Here is a 13,504-nt window from a genome sequence, read left to right as displayed (position 1 = left end):
TTTTTTTTTTTTTTTTTTTTTGAGACGGGGTCTCGCGCTGTGTCACCCAGGCTGGAGTGCAGTGGCGCGATCTCGGCTCACTGCAAGCTCCGCCTCCCAGGTTCACGCCATTCTCCTGCCTCAGCCTCCGAGTAGCTGGGACTACAGGCGCCCGCCACCTTGCCCGGCTAGTTTTTTGTATTTTTAGTAGAGACGGGGTTTCACCATGTTAGCCAGGATGGTCTCGATCTCCTGACCTCGTGATCCACCCGCCTCGGCCTCCCAAAGTGCTGGGATTACAGGCCTGAGCCACCGCGCCCGGCCAAGACTTTTTTTTTTTTTCTTTTTTTTTTTTTGAGACAGTCCTGCTGTGTCACCCCGGCTGGAGTGCGGTGGCGCCATCTCGGCTCACCGTAACCTCCGCCTCCCAGGTGAAAGCGATTCTCCTGCCTCAGCCTCCCGAGTAGCTGGGACAACAGTCGCCCACCACCACACCTGGCTAATTTTTGTATTTTTAGTAGAGATGGGTTTTCACCATATTGGCCAGGCTGATCTCAAATTTCTGACTTTGAGATCTGCCCACCTTGGTCTCCCAGTTTATTTGTTTGTTTTGTTTTGACTTGTTTTGAGATGTAGTCTTGCTCTGTCACCCAGGCTGCAGTGCCGTGGTGCCATCTCGGCTCACTGCAACCTCCGCCTCCCGGGTTCAAGTGATCTTCCTGCCTCAGCCTCCCAAGTAGCTGCGATTACAGGTGCATGCCACCACACCCAGCTAATTTTTGTATTTTTAGTAGAGACAGGGCTTCACCATGTTGGCCACGCTGGTTTTGAACTCCTGAACTTGAGAGATCTACTTGCCTCGACCTCCCAAAGTGCTGGGGTTACAGGCATAAGCCACTGCACCCGGCCTCAATGAGAATTTAACCACTCTTTTAAAAATAAGATGCACAGGGTAATAGACATCAAACCTGGGTATTATTTCCTAGAATTCATGCTCCACAAAATCAGTGGTTAACATTAGAGAAAGGAAAGACAGTCAGCCAATACACACAACGAGACTTCTATTGTGAATACAGAATTATTTGACAGATTGCCTGGACTGGAGTTAAGAAACTATGGTCCTCAGAACAAATCTAGCATGACCCCTGCTTTGTAAACAAGTTTTGTTGAAACACAGCCACTCCCGCCCTTTTACACATTATCTATCCCAGCTTTCCAAGACAAAAGTGGAGTCACATTGTTGCAACAGAGATTATATAGCCCACAAAGACAAGAATACTTACTATCTAGTCTTTTATAGAAAATGTTTGCTAACTCCTGGCCTATGTTTTAGTATATACATTTTTTTTTTTTTTTTTTTTTTTTTTTGAGTCTCGCTCTGTCCCCCTGGCTGGAGTGCAGTGGCAAGATCTCGGCTCACTGCAAGCTCCACCTCCCAGGTTCACGCCATTCTCCTGCCTCAGCCTCCTGAGTAGCTCGGACTACAGGCACCTGCCACCGCGCCCGGCTAATTTTTTGTATTTTTAGTAGAGACGGGGTTTCACCATGGTCTCGATCTCCTGACCTTGTGATCCGCCCGCCTCGGCCTCCCAAAGTGCTGGGATTACAGGCATGAGCCACCACGCCCGGCCAGTATACACATTTTTAGGTATAAGAAAGGCTGACTCAGGATTCCTGCTGTAAAATGCAAGGGGGAGAAATTCAACATACTTGTGAGAAATGCAAAATATATTAACTTTTTGATAAGCCCTAGTTACTTTGTGTGTTTTAAATACTCTATATTTTAGTATCAAAAAGTGACATTCTGGTAATCAGCATTTTTGAAGAGCAATGACACAGTCTGTAGAAAAATTTAAAATTTGGCCGGGCGCGGTGGCTCAAGCCTGTAATCTCAGCACTTTGGGAGGCCGAGACGGGCGGATCACGAGGTCAGGAGATCAAGACCATCCTGGCTAACACGGTGAAACCCCGTCTCTACTAAAAAATACAAAAAACTAGCCGGGCAAGGTGGCGGGTGCCTGTAGTCCCAGCTACCTAGGAGGCTGAGGCAGAAGAATGGTGGGAACCCGGGAGGCGGAGCTTGCAGTGAGCTGAGATCGGGCCACTGCACTCCAGCCTTGGCGACGGAGCGAGACTCCGTCTCAAAAAAAAAAAAAAAAGAAAAAGAAAAATTTAAAATTTACATACTCTTCAATCTGTCTTATTTCTAGGACTCTGTTTCAAGAAACACTATATAAAGAAACAAAGGAGGGCCAAACACGGTGGCTCACTCCTGTAATCCCTGCACTTTGGGAGGGCGAGGCAGGTGGATAGCTTGAGGTCAGGAGTTCAACTGACTCCTGGCCAACATGGTGAAACTTCATCTCTACTAAAATACAAAAATTAGGCAGGCATGGTGGCAGGCTCCTGTAATCCCAGCTACCTGGGAGGCTGAGGCAAGAGAATTGCTTGAACCTGGAAGGCAGAGGTTGCAGTGAGCCGAGATCATGCCACCGCACTCCAGCCTGGGTGACAGAGTGAGCCTCTGTCTCAAAAAAAAAAAAAAAGACACAAAGTGTTGGCACATCGCTGTTGTTTGCAGGTCTATTTGTAAAAACAACCAATAGAAATAAATTCTTTAAAATATGAATAGTTGAAACCATGATGGTATAGCCACATAATAAACATGACATTACTGAAAAGAATAAAGTAGATACACATACTGAAATGAAAGGTGATATTAATGTATTATGATATTATATTAATGATATATGATGATACTATATTAATGTAAAACTATTTTGTATATAGAATATACATTCCATATGTGTATCCCTATAGCAATCTCTGTATTACCACGTATTTATTATATAACTGTACATATAATAATATTTGCTTTGGAAAAGCTATATATTTACATAAACATAAGAAGGACATTTGATGTGATATATCCCAATCTATTAGACGTGATTTCCCTGGCAACCATGACTTTTAAGAAATGGGGATCTCTACTTTTCATTTTCCATTCTTTGTGCTTTGATTTTCATAAGTATAAGTATGTGATTTTAAATTCAAAAACCAAGATTTGAGAAGCTGGGGCCTTGCACTAAAAACTGGTTCTCTCTTAGTTCTCTTGAACCACTTGCTCTGGGTCCCCCATTGAGGGGGATGAGCTTTGCAGAGAAGCAGAGCCCCAGCATGTACCCAGCTGCTTAGGGCCCAAGCCAAGTGCGCAAGCTTCCTGGGGAGCCTAGTGAGTTGAAGGCACTGCAAATCCTCCCCAAAAGAGGCATCAGTTTTTGGTGGATCCTTGAGTCCAGGAAGGCAATAGACAAGACATGAGGGTTCACTGGAAGACACAACAAAATTGCAGTGAGGAAGGGCTGCAGTCAAAGGTTTTATGCTCCACGAGAAGGGGTTCTCAGGGCTCTAAGCAGCAGGCAGAAGATTTATTGCATGTGTGGTTAGGTGATGGTGACCTACAGTTTTCACTGGGAACTGGCATCAAGAGGAACTCGACCTCCTACTCATGCACGTTTCTCTCTGTCTCTTTGTGTTTTGTGTCTCTCTCCCCATCTCTCTCGCTCCTTATCCTCTCAGCCTCCTCTGTCTCTCTCACCATCTCTCTTCCTCTCTCACTCCCTTCTCCCCATCTTTCTTTCTCTCTCCTTCTTTTCCACTTCTCTCTCCCTCCTCATCTCGCTGCATGCCACTGTTCACGCTTCTTGGGATCCACATGGATGGGCGGACACGAGACTCCTAGGCTAATTTTCAGGGCACAAGCATAGGGCTGCAGGACCTTTGTTCCCCACCTCCCAGCACCCTCAGAATGAGAGGTGTGGGGTGTGCCCGTGCTCTCCGGGGTGGGCGCCTCACACTCCAGGAAGCAAAGTGCAGGACAAAGCTGGCTCAAGTGACATGCCCATGTGGCTGCCCACTTCTAGCTTGGGATCTGCTGAGGCCAGAGGACACCTGCCCAGGACACACCCTGCACCAGGGTGGGGGTAGGGGTGGGTTTTAGGGTAGGAATGGGGATGGGAACAGCCACTGCAAACCAGTCCCTGGCTGGCTTCCTGCCCTGAAACCTATCATGCAAGGCCTCCCCTCCCACCCCTACCCCTGCCTCTCACCACCTCCACTCTTAGGTTGCCCAGATCCAGGCTCCAGAAGTCTCCGAGGATCCAAGAACTAAGGGCAACCACTGGGCTCCACAGCCCTGAGTCCATGAGTCAGTCACCCCGCTGCAGGCTGACAAACCTTGGCTGTCACTGATCCTCCACCCCAAACCAGCCACAGCCCCATGCCCCCACCAGCATTACCACCTCCTCCTAACCACAGCCCTGAGAGCTCTACTTCCTGGTAAACTTCTTCCTTCCCACCCCGGTCCAGGCAAGCCCAAAGGCCAGCACCCTCCACCCACCCTTCCTGGGGGCCACTCTACTGTCTGCTTGCCCAGATGTCTTCACCTGGCTTTCCCAAGCTAGAACAGATGACAGGGATGAGCCCCCGGCCTCTGCCAGGAAGATTTGCCAAAATGTTCTCCATTTAGAAACAGGGGCAGTGACGGGGCCTAGGGATGACCCCAGGGTTGTCACTCAAGCAGCAAGAAGGGCAAGGAGCCCAGTTTACTGCCCTTAACCTTGGAGGACTTGGCCGGGGCTTCACAAGGCCCTGCAGGGGCAGCAGGGGGGCAAATCCACCCTTCTCTGGAAGAAGTAGCCACGATCCCCAGGAAGCAGCAGATGGGGGCGCACTGGCAGAGCCCTCGCGTGCTGCAGTGCAGGGCCAGCAGGTCTGTACTCAGCCTTAGCCCTGGGGAGTCACAAAATAGACTGAGACCCTTACAGGTTTGGCTCCGAGTCCCCACCCCAAAACTGATGTAGAATTGTAATCCTCCTGTGTCAAGGGAGGAACCTGGTGGGAGGGGATTGGATCTGGGGACAGTTTCCCCCGTGCTGCTCCCCTGAGAGTGAGGGAGTCCTCAGGAGAGCTGATGGTTTCAAAGTGTGGCACGTCCTCGTTCTCCACTCACTCCCTCCTGCCGCCTTGTGATGAAGGTGCCTGCTTCCCATTCGCCTTCCGCCATAATTGTAAGTTCCCTGAACTGCGAGTCAATTAAGCCTGTTTCCTTTATAAATTACCCAATTTCAGGTCTTTCTTTATAGCAGTGTGAAAACAAACCAATACAGACCCCTTCCCTGAGGTGCCTTCTCCTTAGGTAACCAGCTGCCCCCATGCTCTTCTGCCCCCTGGTCTTTCTGGTCCCCTCATGAGGCCCAAGTGATCCACATGGCCAGCCCCAGCCCCATCCTACTGCAGCCCATGTGGCTACTGGAGAGGCCGCGCTCCTTTCCGCACCCCGAGGGGGCCTGATATGCTTTCTGGATCCTGGAGGAAACTGACCCCCTATTCTCATGCCGGTGCAACTTCTTCCAAGACCTCAAAACTGGACAATGTGAACTGGTCTTTTTTCTTGTCTCCTCTTGCTAGGACTGTCATTGGGACAATCATAGATGGGCGTGGGAGTAGAGGACAATGTATCAATGGATGAATGGACAGTAGTCCAGGGAGTATATCCCTGTCTGTACTGAACTGGGCCCTTCCTCCAATGAGCAGCCTTCCTGAGTGAGTTTATACAGTCATTCCTTGGTATCCATGGAGGATTAGTTCTAGGGTCCTGGGGATGCCAAAATCCATGGATGCTCAAGTCTCTGACATAACATGGCCTAGCATTTACATACAAGCTATGTACATCCTCCCGTATACAATAGACCATCTCTAGATTATTCATGATATGTAGTACAATGCAGATGCTATATAAATGGTTGTGATAACTATATTGTTTAGGGAATGAAGAACAAAGTGTGCACATGTTCAGTAGAGACATAACCATCCAATTTATTTTCTGAATATTTTCCATCTGCTGTTGGCTGAATCCACAGAAGCAGAGCTCCCAGATACGAGGGCCAAGTGTGCCTTGAGAGTAGGGTGGGTGAGGTTGCTAATGAGTACAGGGGAGCAGGTGTCGATCAGGAGGGCCCTGCACTGGGGCATCTGGACGCCCTGTCTCAGGACCTGAGACTCTGTTTGGATGGCACAGGCCGACTTAGCCCAGGCTGGTCTAGACTTCACTTGCATCTAGAAGCCTGAGACCAGCCTGGGAAACATAGGTGGACCCTGTCTCTAGAGAAAAGTCAAAGAAATTAACCAGGCATGGTGGCGTGTGCCTATAGTCCCACCTAGTCAGGAGGCTGAGGCATGAGGATTGCTGGAGCCCATGAGTTCCAGGAAGCAGTGAGCCATGATTGCACCACTGCACTCCAGCCTAGGTGACAGAGTGAGACTTTATCTCTTAAAAAACTTAAGAAATTTAACGTAGGTACGATCCAATTAACTAAATAATAATGCGAACTATTATCTAAGGTTATTAAGGCTGGAATTATCCCATTTTTGCCCAACTTCTCGTACCTGTCCCAAGATCCCACCTCGGACTCACCCTCTGCCTTCAGCTCATGTCTCCTCAGCTTCCTCCAGATGGTCCAGCAAACACACACCTGGGCTGAATGGTAGAGCTGATTGCTCATACACAAGGGTAGACCTGTGGGCAGGGGTTTTCAAATTTATATTGTAAAGGAGAACGCCCTTTGAGAAACACTTTGACAGTGAATCCAGGCCCCAGTATCCATCAGCTGCTCTGGTGAATTTTGTGGAAGCTCAGTGAACACCTGCTCTGCAGGGTGCATGTGAAAGGGGTGAGGATGAGTAAGCTGCAGATAAAGAAGACAGGACACAGGGGGTCTGTCGAAGCTCTATCCCCAGCCTTCAGCACTGACGGATCAAATCAACTCTTAGGGAATGGTGGCCATGTGCTGGGCCAGCCTCAGGTTCTCAGGATATGACAGCGAGTGACACAGAGCCAGGCCTTGCCCTCGGGGAACTCTCCAGCATACACCTTCCTCTACCCTCCCAGCACCCTGCAAAGTAGGCGTCAATGTCATTGTTAATGCACAGAGGAGGAACCTGACTGTTAGACAGGTTCATGGGTTTTCCAGGGTTGTACGGCTTCTGGGGGACGAATGTGACCCTGAAGACAGGGCACAGGCCAGTGTAATGCCAGGTCAGAATGAGCTGTGATCTGTGCCATGTAGAGGCCTAAGCCAAGGTGGGAGTGACTGATGGGAGTCGCTGAAAACACCCTTGGGTCCTCACTTGCTGGGTCCCAGGAGTCTGGAACTGCCAGGAGGGTGGTGGCAGGTCCCCCATCCTCAGCTGGGTGGGCCCGGATAGAATAACAAGGCGAGGGCACATTTCCCCGGCCATTCCCTCCAGGTGCAGCTGTGACCTGCTCATTCCAATTTTGTGGAAATGTTTCCACACACACACAATTGCAAGTAGCAGTGGACGTGGCGAGAGGCGTTTGGACATGGGATAGGCAGTATTTTGGAGGCAGAGCCTCCAGGGCTCGTCGATGGGTTAGCTGCACGGCTTGAGTGGGGAAGTAGAATCGAGGATGATGTGTTCAAATCGGTCCATTCACTTCCTCTGTGCCACACCTGTGCTGGGCACTGGGAGAGACAGATGAGCACAGGAGTCCCGGCCGGGGGGAGGTGTGGGAGGAAGCCCAGAGTGTCTACTGGGAGCTGAGGGCTTGTGTTCACCTCAGCGCCATCCAGGTTCTCTGTATGGACAAGTATAAGCTGAGCTGCCTGGAGGAGGAGCAGCTGCTGTTGGTGGTGACCAGCACGTTCCGGAATGGAGACTGCTCTGGCAACGGAGAGGTGGGTGGCCTGAGGTCTGGATAGTCTAGAGGGTTTTAGGGCCCAGGAGGACCCAGGAAAGGGTCTGGGGGATGCAGGACGTCCTACGGACGGCATTTGGGAGTCAGTGCTCAGGTCACTCCGGGTCACTCAGGTCATTTGCCGGCCTCTGTCATAATTATTGCCATATGAGAGTGCGACCTCTCCTATGACATATTTTATGTGTTTCTGTGAATGGCCTACTTGATCGTATTTACAAATTCATGTTTAAAGGAAACTTCTATCACTCTCACAAATGGAAAGCCAGCAAAATATAAATTCAATGAACACAAAATGGAGTCAATGAATTTTAGCTAGATACTATTCCCTGACCAAGGCCTGCTGGAGGTGGTACAACCAGGGTTTGAATTGAGATGTGCCAAGCTTCTGAGTTTCTTCTCTTTCCCCCACGCCAGGGCTCCTGAGTACTGCATTACTGACATCAGGGGCCAGACAGTTCTTTGTGACGGGGGCTGTCCTGCGCCTGGCAGGATGTTTAGCAGCTTCTCTGGCCTCCACCCACTGGAAGCCAGGGGAATGCAGAAGAGGCTCCTCCTTCTCCCATTTCATCCTCAGGACAATATCCAGACTCGAACTTTTCACATCTTCTCCCAGTGTATCACTTGTTCTCTTTGCTTCCTGCTTCCCTTTCCTGGCTAGCCCAAGTCCCACAGTGTAACTCATGGAATTCTTTCTTCACCTTTTTTCAACTTTCTCACTTCCTCATTCTCTGGGACACAACAACTTGTCTATTGGTCATCAACATTCTTTCACCCAACCTATTTCAGATTGGGTGGTAACATCCAATGGTAACATCAATCCCAGCTTACAACTTTATTTCTACAGATAGAGTCTCACATTTTTGCCCACTACTGGGCTCAAGGCATCTCCTGCCTCCATCTCCCTAAGTGCTGGGATAACAGCCATGAGCTGCCATGCCTGGCCCCAACTCATAACTTTCTATGTGACCTCAGGTGTGTTACTTAAACACTCAGAACCCTGGTTTCTGCATTCATAGGTTGGGATAATACCTACCCCTTCCAGTGGCATTTTAAAGATTACACGTAATACCTTACACAAATACATATAATAAATAGTTTCCCACTCAGGACAGTGCCCAATAGAGCTGGTGGGTCAGTAACTGTGGTTCCCCCACCTTGCCCTCTCCCTACCAAGCTCCCTTTCCACCTGCCCTGTAATTCCCTTCCGTGTTCTCTTTCATGTGTAACATGGCTGTCTCTTCCACTAGAATCAGCTTCTCAACAGCAGCGCTATTGACAGTTTGGGCAGAATCATTCTTCGTTGTGGGGACTGTCCTGTGCATAGTAGAATGGTTACAGCATCCTAGTCTCCACCCCACTCGATGTCAGTAGCACCCTCCAAGCTGCGACAGTCAAAAGTAACTCTCAACATTGTCAAATGCCCTCTGAAGGACAAAATCACCTCTAATTGAGAACCGCTGCACTAGAATGATGGCTACCAAAGTTTTTGGAGCAAGACTACAATAAGAACCATTTTCTATATGTATATACACACACAGAGTATGTGAAAAAACTTCATTAAATCATTCTTCCCCTAGCATGTCCCACTCTGATACGTTCTGTTCTGTTTAAAAAACAATGAGTAGGTCGACCATGGTGGCTCACGCCTACAATCCCAGCACTTTGGAAAGTCGACGGAGGCTGATCACGAGGTCGGGAGATTGAGACCCATCTGGCTAACACGGTGAAACCCTGCCTGCACTAAAAATAAAAAAATAAAATAAAAAAAGTAGCCTGTCGTAGTGGCAGGAGCCTGTAGTCCCAGCTACTAGAGAGGCTAAGGCAGGAGGATGGCATGAACCCAGGAAGTGGAGCTTGCAGTGAGCGGAGATGGCGCCACTGCACCCCAACCTGGGCGACAGAGAGAGACTCCGTCTCAAAAACAAGCAAACAAACAAAAATACCAAAAAAAAAAAAAAAAAAGGCAGGGCGCGGGGGCTCACGCCTGTAATCCCAACACTTTTGGAGGGCGAGATGGGCAGATCACGAGGTCAGGAGATTGAGACCATCCTGGCTAACACGGTGAAACCCCGTCTCTACTAAAAATAGAAAAAAAAATTAGCCGGGCGTGGAGGCAGGCGCCTGTAGTCCTAACTACTCCGGAGGCTGAGGCAGGAGAATGGTGTGAACCTGGGAAGTGGAGGTTGCAGTGAGCCGAGGTCTTGCCACTGCACTCCAGCCTGGGCAAAAGAGTGAGACTCGATCTCAAAAAAAAAAAAAAAAAAAAAAAAAAGGAAGCAAACTGGGTATGTGCTGTTAGAGGTGGTGTACGTTTTCAGCATTATAAATGAATAGAGATGAAAAGAGTTTCTTTGTTCCATAGATTGTGGTATCTTACCTAGTTTTGGATCTCTTCCACTAAAGGGATTGCCTGTTGAACATTGTTAGGAATGTAAGCACTGAAAGCAAACTGCCTGGGTTTGAATTTTGTTCTGTCCCTTGCACCCTGTCTGGCTTCAAATCCTAGCTCTACTTATTAAGTTCTTATAAGGTGATGATCTTTGAGCAAACGTCTTAGCTCCTGTTTTCCCAAGTAAATGGATACAATAGTTGCTACCTTGTGAAGGATTCATGTAATTGACCAGCGTTTACCAAGTAGCATCCGTGTTTAGTTTTAGTCATTGGTGATTCTGTATTTGGACTGTGCGGGGGTGTTGGGGTGGGGGGTGGGGTGTGTGTGTGTGTTTAGCACATAATTGCATGCGGAAAGGAAAAATACTTTTGATAACCGAGAGGCAGCTTTTCTCTGCTTTTGTGTCAAAAGGGAAGAAGGGAGTTGGGAGAGGGAAAGGAGTTCTGTTCAATACTAAGCTCCCTTCCTCAAAATCAGAAGTACATAGAATGTGTAATAATTTATAGAATTTCTAGACTTCAACAATCTGATTTTTTAAAATTTATTTTTATTTTTTCAGGTTGAGACTGAGGTAAAGTTAATCTGAGGCGACGTTCTGGATGTACTGAACAGACACCTCATTCCAGCAGCTACCACTGGCAAGTCCAAGGTTTTCTATTATGAAATGTAGGTTCTACACTAACAATTAACAAGTGTACTTCAATAATTTTAAAAACTCTCAGGAATAATTGACTTTGTTTCTTTTTTTTTCTGAGACATTTCATATTATTTTCCTTATTAAATATAACCAAAAATCCCACCGAAATTAAGTGAGGAGCCTCTAAATATCAACAAAATTATCACTTGATAGACTAGAATTAAACAAGCAAGTGGTTCCAAGAAGTGGCACAAGTGTATTAATCATAAAATAAACTTTCTGCATGAAACATTCAGCCAGCACTGTGCAATGTGTGGCCATTTGGGGTAGGGGAATGAGATAGGTCCCATGAAAGCAAAAGAATATAAATAACTAAAGCAAAAGCTAATGCATTTTTATAATAGCCTGACCATCTTTTTATTCCAACATCAACTATCCTTCTAACATTAAACAATCATTTTTAAATAAAAGTTGGAAACCTACATAGAAGAAAGTCATGATTCTAAAAAGACCAACTTTTAATCTTACATTTTCCTTTCTAGTATAGAACCTACATTTCGCAATAGAAAACCTTGCTGTCCAGTGCATCCAAAACGTCCCCACAGATTAACTTTAGCTGTCTCAACCTGAAAAAATAAAAAATAAATTGTAAAATATCAGAGTGTTTCAGTGTAGAAATTCTGTGATTTATTACACATTCTATGTACCTCTGGTTTTGTGGAAGAGAGCTTGTATTAAAGAGAATTCCTATCCCTCTCCAAACTCCCTTCTTCTCTTTTGACACAAAAGCAGAGAAAAGCTGCCTCTGGGTTATCAAAAGTATCTTTTCTTTTCTGCCTGCAATTAAGTGCTACAGGCACACACCACCTCCCACCCCAGCACCGCCTCACAATCCACCTGCAGAATCACCAACGACTAAAACTGAACACCGATGCTACTTGGTAAATGCTGGTAAATTACACGAATCCTTCACAAGGTAGCAACTATTGTGTCCATTTACTTGGGAAAACAGAAGCTCAACATTTGCTCAAAGATCATCCCCTTAAAAGAACTTAATAAGCAGAGCTAGGATTTGAACTCAGACAGGGTGCAAGGGACAGAATAAAATTCAAACCCAGGCAGTTTGCTTTCAGTACTTACATTCCTAACAACGTTCAACAAGCAATCTCTTTAGTGGAAGAGATCCAAAACTAGTCTACCAAAAATCTATGGACCAAAAAACTATTGTCACTCATCTCTATTCATTTATAATGCTGAAAATGTACAGCACCTCTAAACGCATATACCCAGCTTGCTTCGTATTTTTTTTCCTTTTTTTTTTTTTTGAGACTGAGTCTCACTTTGTCCCTCAGGCTGGAATGCAGTGGTGCGAACTCGGCTAACTGCAAGCTCTGCCTCCTGGGTTCGTGCCATTCTCCTGCCTCAGCCTCCTGAGTAGCTGGGACTACAGGCACCCACCAGCATGCCTGGCTAATTTTTTTTTCTATTTTTAGTAGAGACAGGGTTTCACCATGTTAGCCAGGATGGTCTTGATCTCCTGTCCCCGTGATCCACCAGCTTCAGCCTCCCAAAGTGCTGGGATTACAGGCGTGAGTCACTGTGCCCGGCCGCTTGCTTCCTATTTTCTATGAACTCCTGGCACTACTGTTGGACCTTTCTAGGTTCCTCTCATGCTCCTGGAACGTCCTTTCCACTGTAAAACATTCGCTCACCCTTTCTTCCATAATTGCATCCTTATCTTAGCTAAGCAAAACTATTTTCTGAATCAACTATCTCCCTGATGGTTTTTCAAATAGAGACTGCTCTAGGAGACGAAAGGTTTCCATGTTCTCCTAGCTCTTCACATACTCAGTGACTCCTCTCCTGTTACTCCAAACCCTTCCTCCTTACAAGCCGATATTCTACATTCTATTTCTCAGTTTCTGTCATCAATAGATCTCTAGGCCCCTCTCCCTCATTCAGCCAACCTATCCAATACCTGAGATCACACCAAGGTGTGGTGTGGCCACATTCCAGTCAACAGAGTTCTGTGCTTTCTACTCTAAGACTTGCACTTGTCCGTATCCCTAACTGTGCTGCTCCATACTAGAAGTCTTACACTGTAATGCTCCACTCTTGGCCCATGGCTTCGTCTTTTAGTTCCTTTTCTCTTCTTGTTTCTATTTAGGGACTCATCAAGACATCTACACTCTTTCTCTCTTTCTTTCTTTTCCTTCCTTCCTTCTTTCCTTCTTTCCTTCCTTTCTTCCTTCCTTCCTTTCCTCCTTCCTTCCTTCTTTCTTCTTTCTTTCTGTCCTTCCTTCCTTCCTTCCTTCCTTCCTCCTTTCCTCCTTTCTTCCTTCCTTCCTCCCTTCCTTCCTTCCTTCTTTCTTTTGCATGTTTCTCATCTAAGACATCCAGACTCGAACTTTTCACATCTTCTCCCAAAGTATCAGTTGCTCTCTTTGCTTCCTGCTTCCTTTCATAGCTAGCCCAAGTCCCACAGTGTAGCTCATGGACTTCTTTCTTCACCTCTTTCAGCTTTCTCACTTCCTCATTCCTCTGGGACACAAAACTTGTCTATTGGTCATGGAAATTCTTTGACCCAAAATATTTCATGGTAGTGGTAACATCAATCCCAGCTTACAACTTTATTTTTAGGGACAGGATCTCACTTTTTTGCCCACTACTGCAGCTTCCAGGAGAAAAAGATATTCGCCTTTGCCCTGAAATATTCTGT

The sequence above is a fragment of the Theropithecus gelada genome, chromosome 16 (assembly GCF_003255815.1).
Source record: "Theropithecus gelada isolate Dixy chromosome 16, Tgel_1.0, whole genome shotgun sequence".
Taxonomy (NCBI): domain Eukaryota; kingdom Metazoa; phylum Chordata; class Mammalia; order Primates; family Cercopithecidae; genus Theropithecus; species Theropithecus gelada.
The sequence above is the reverse complement of the archived record's forward strand: the minus strand, read 5'-3'. Positions refer to the sequence as shown.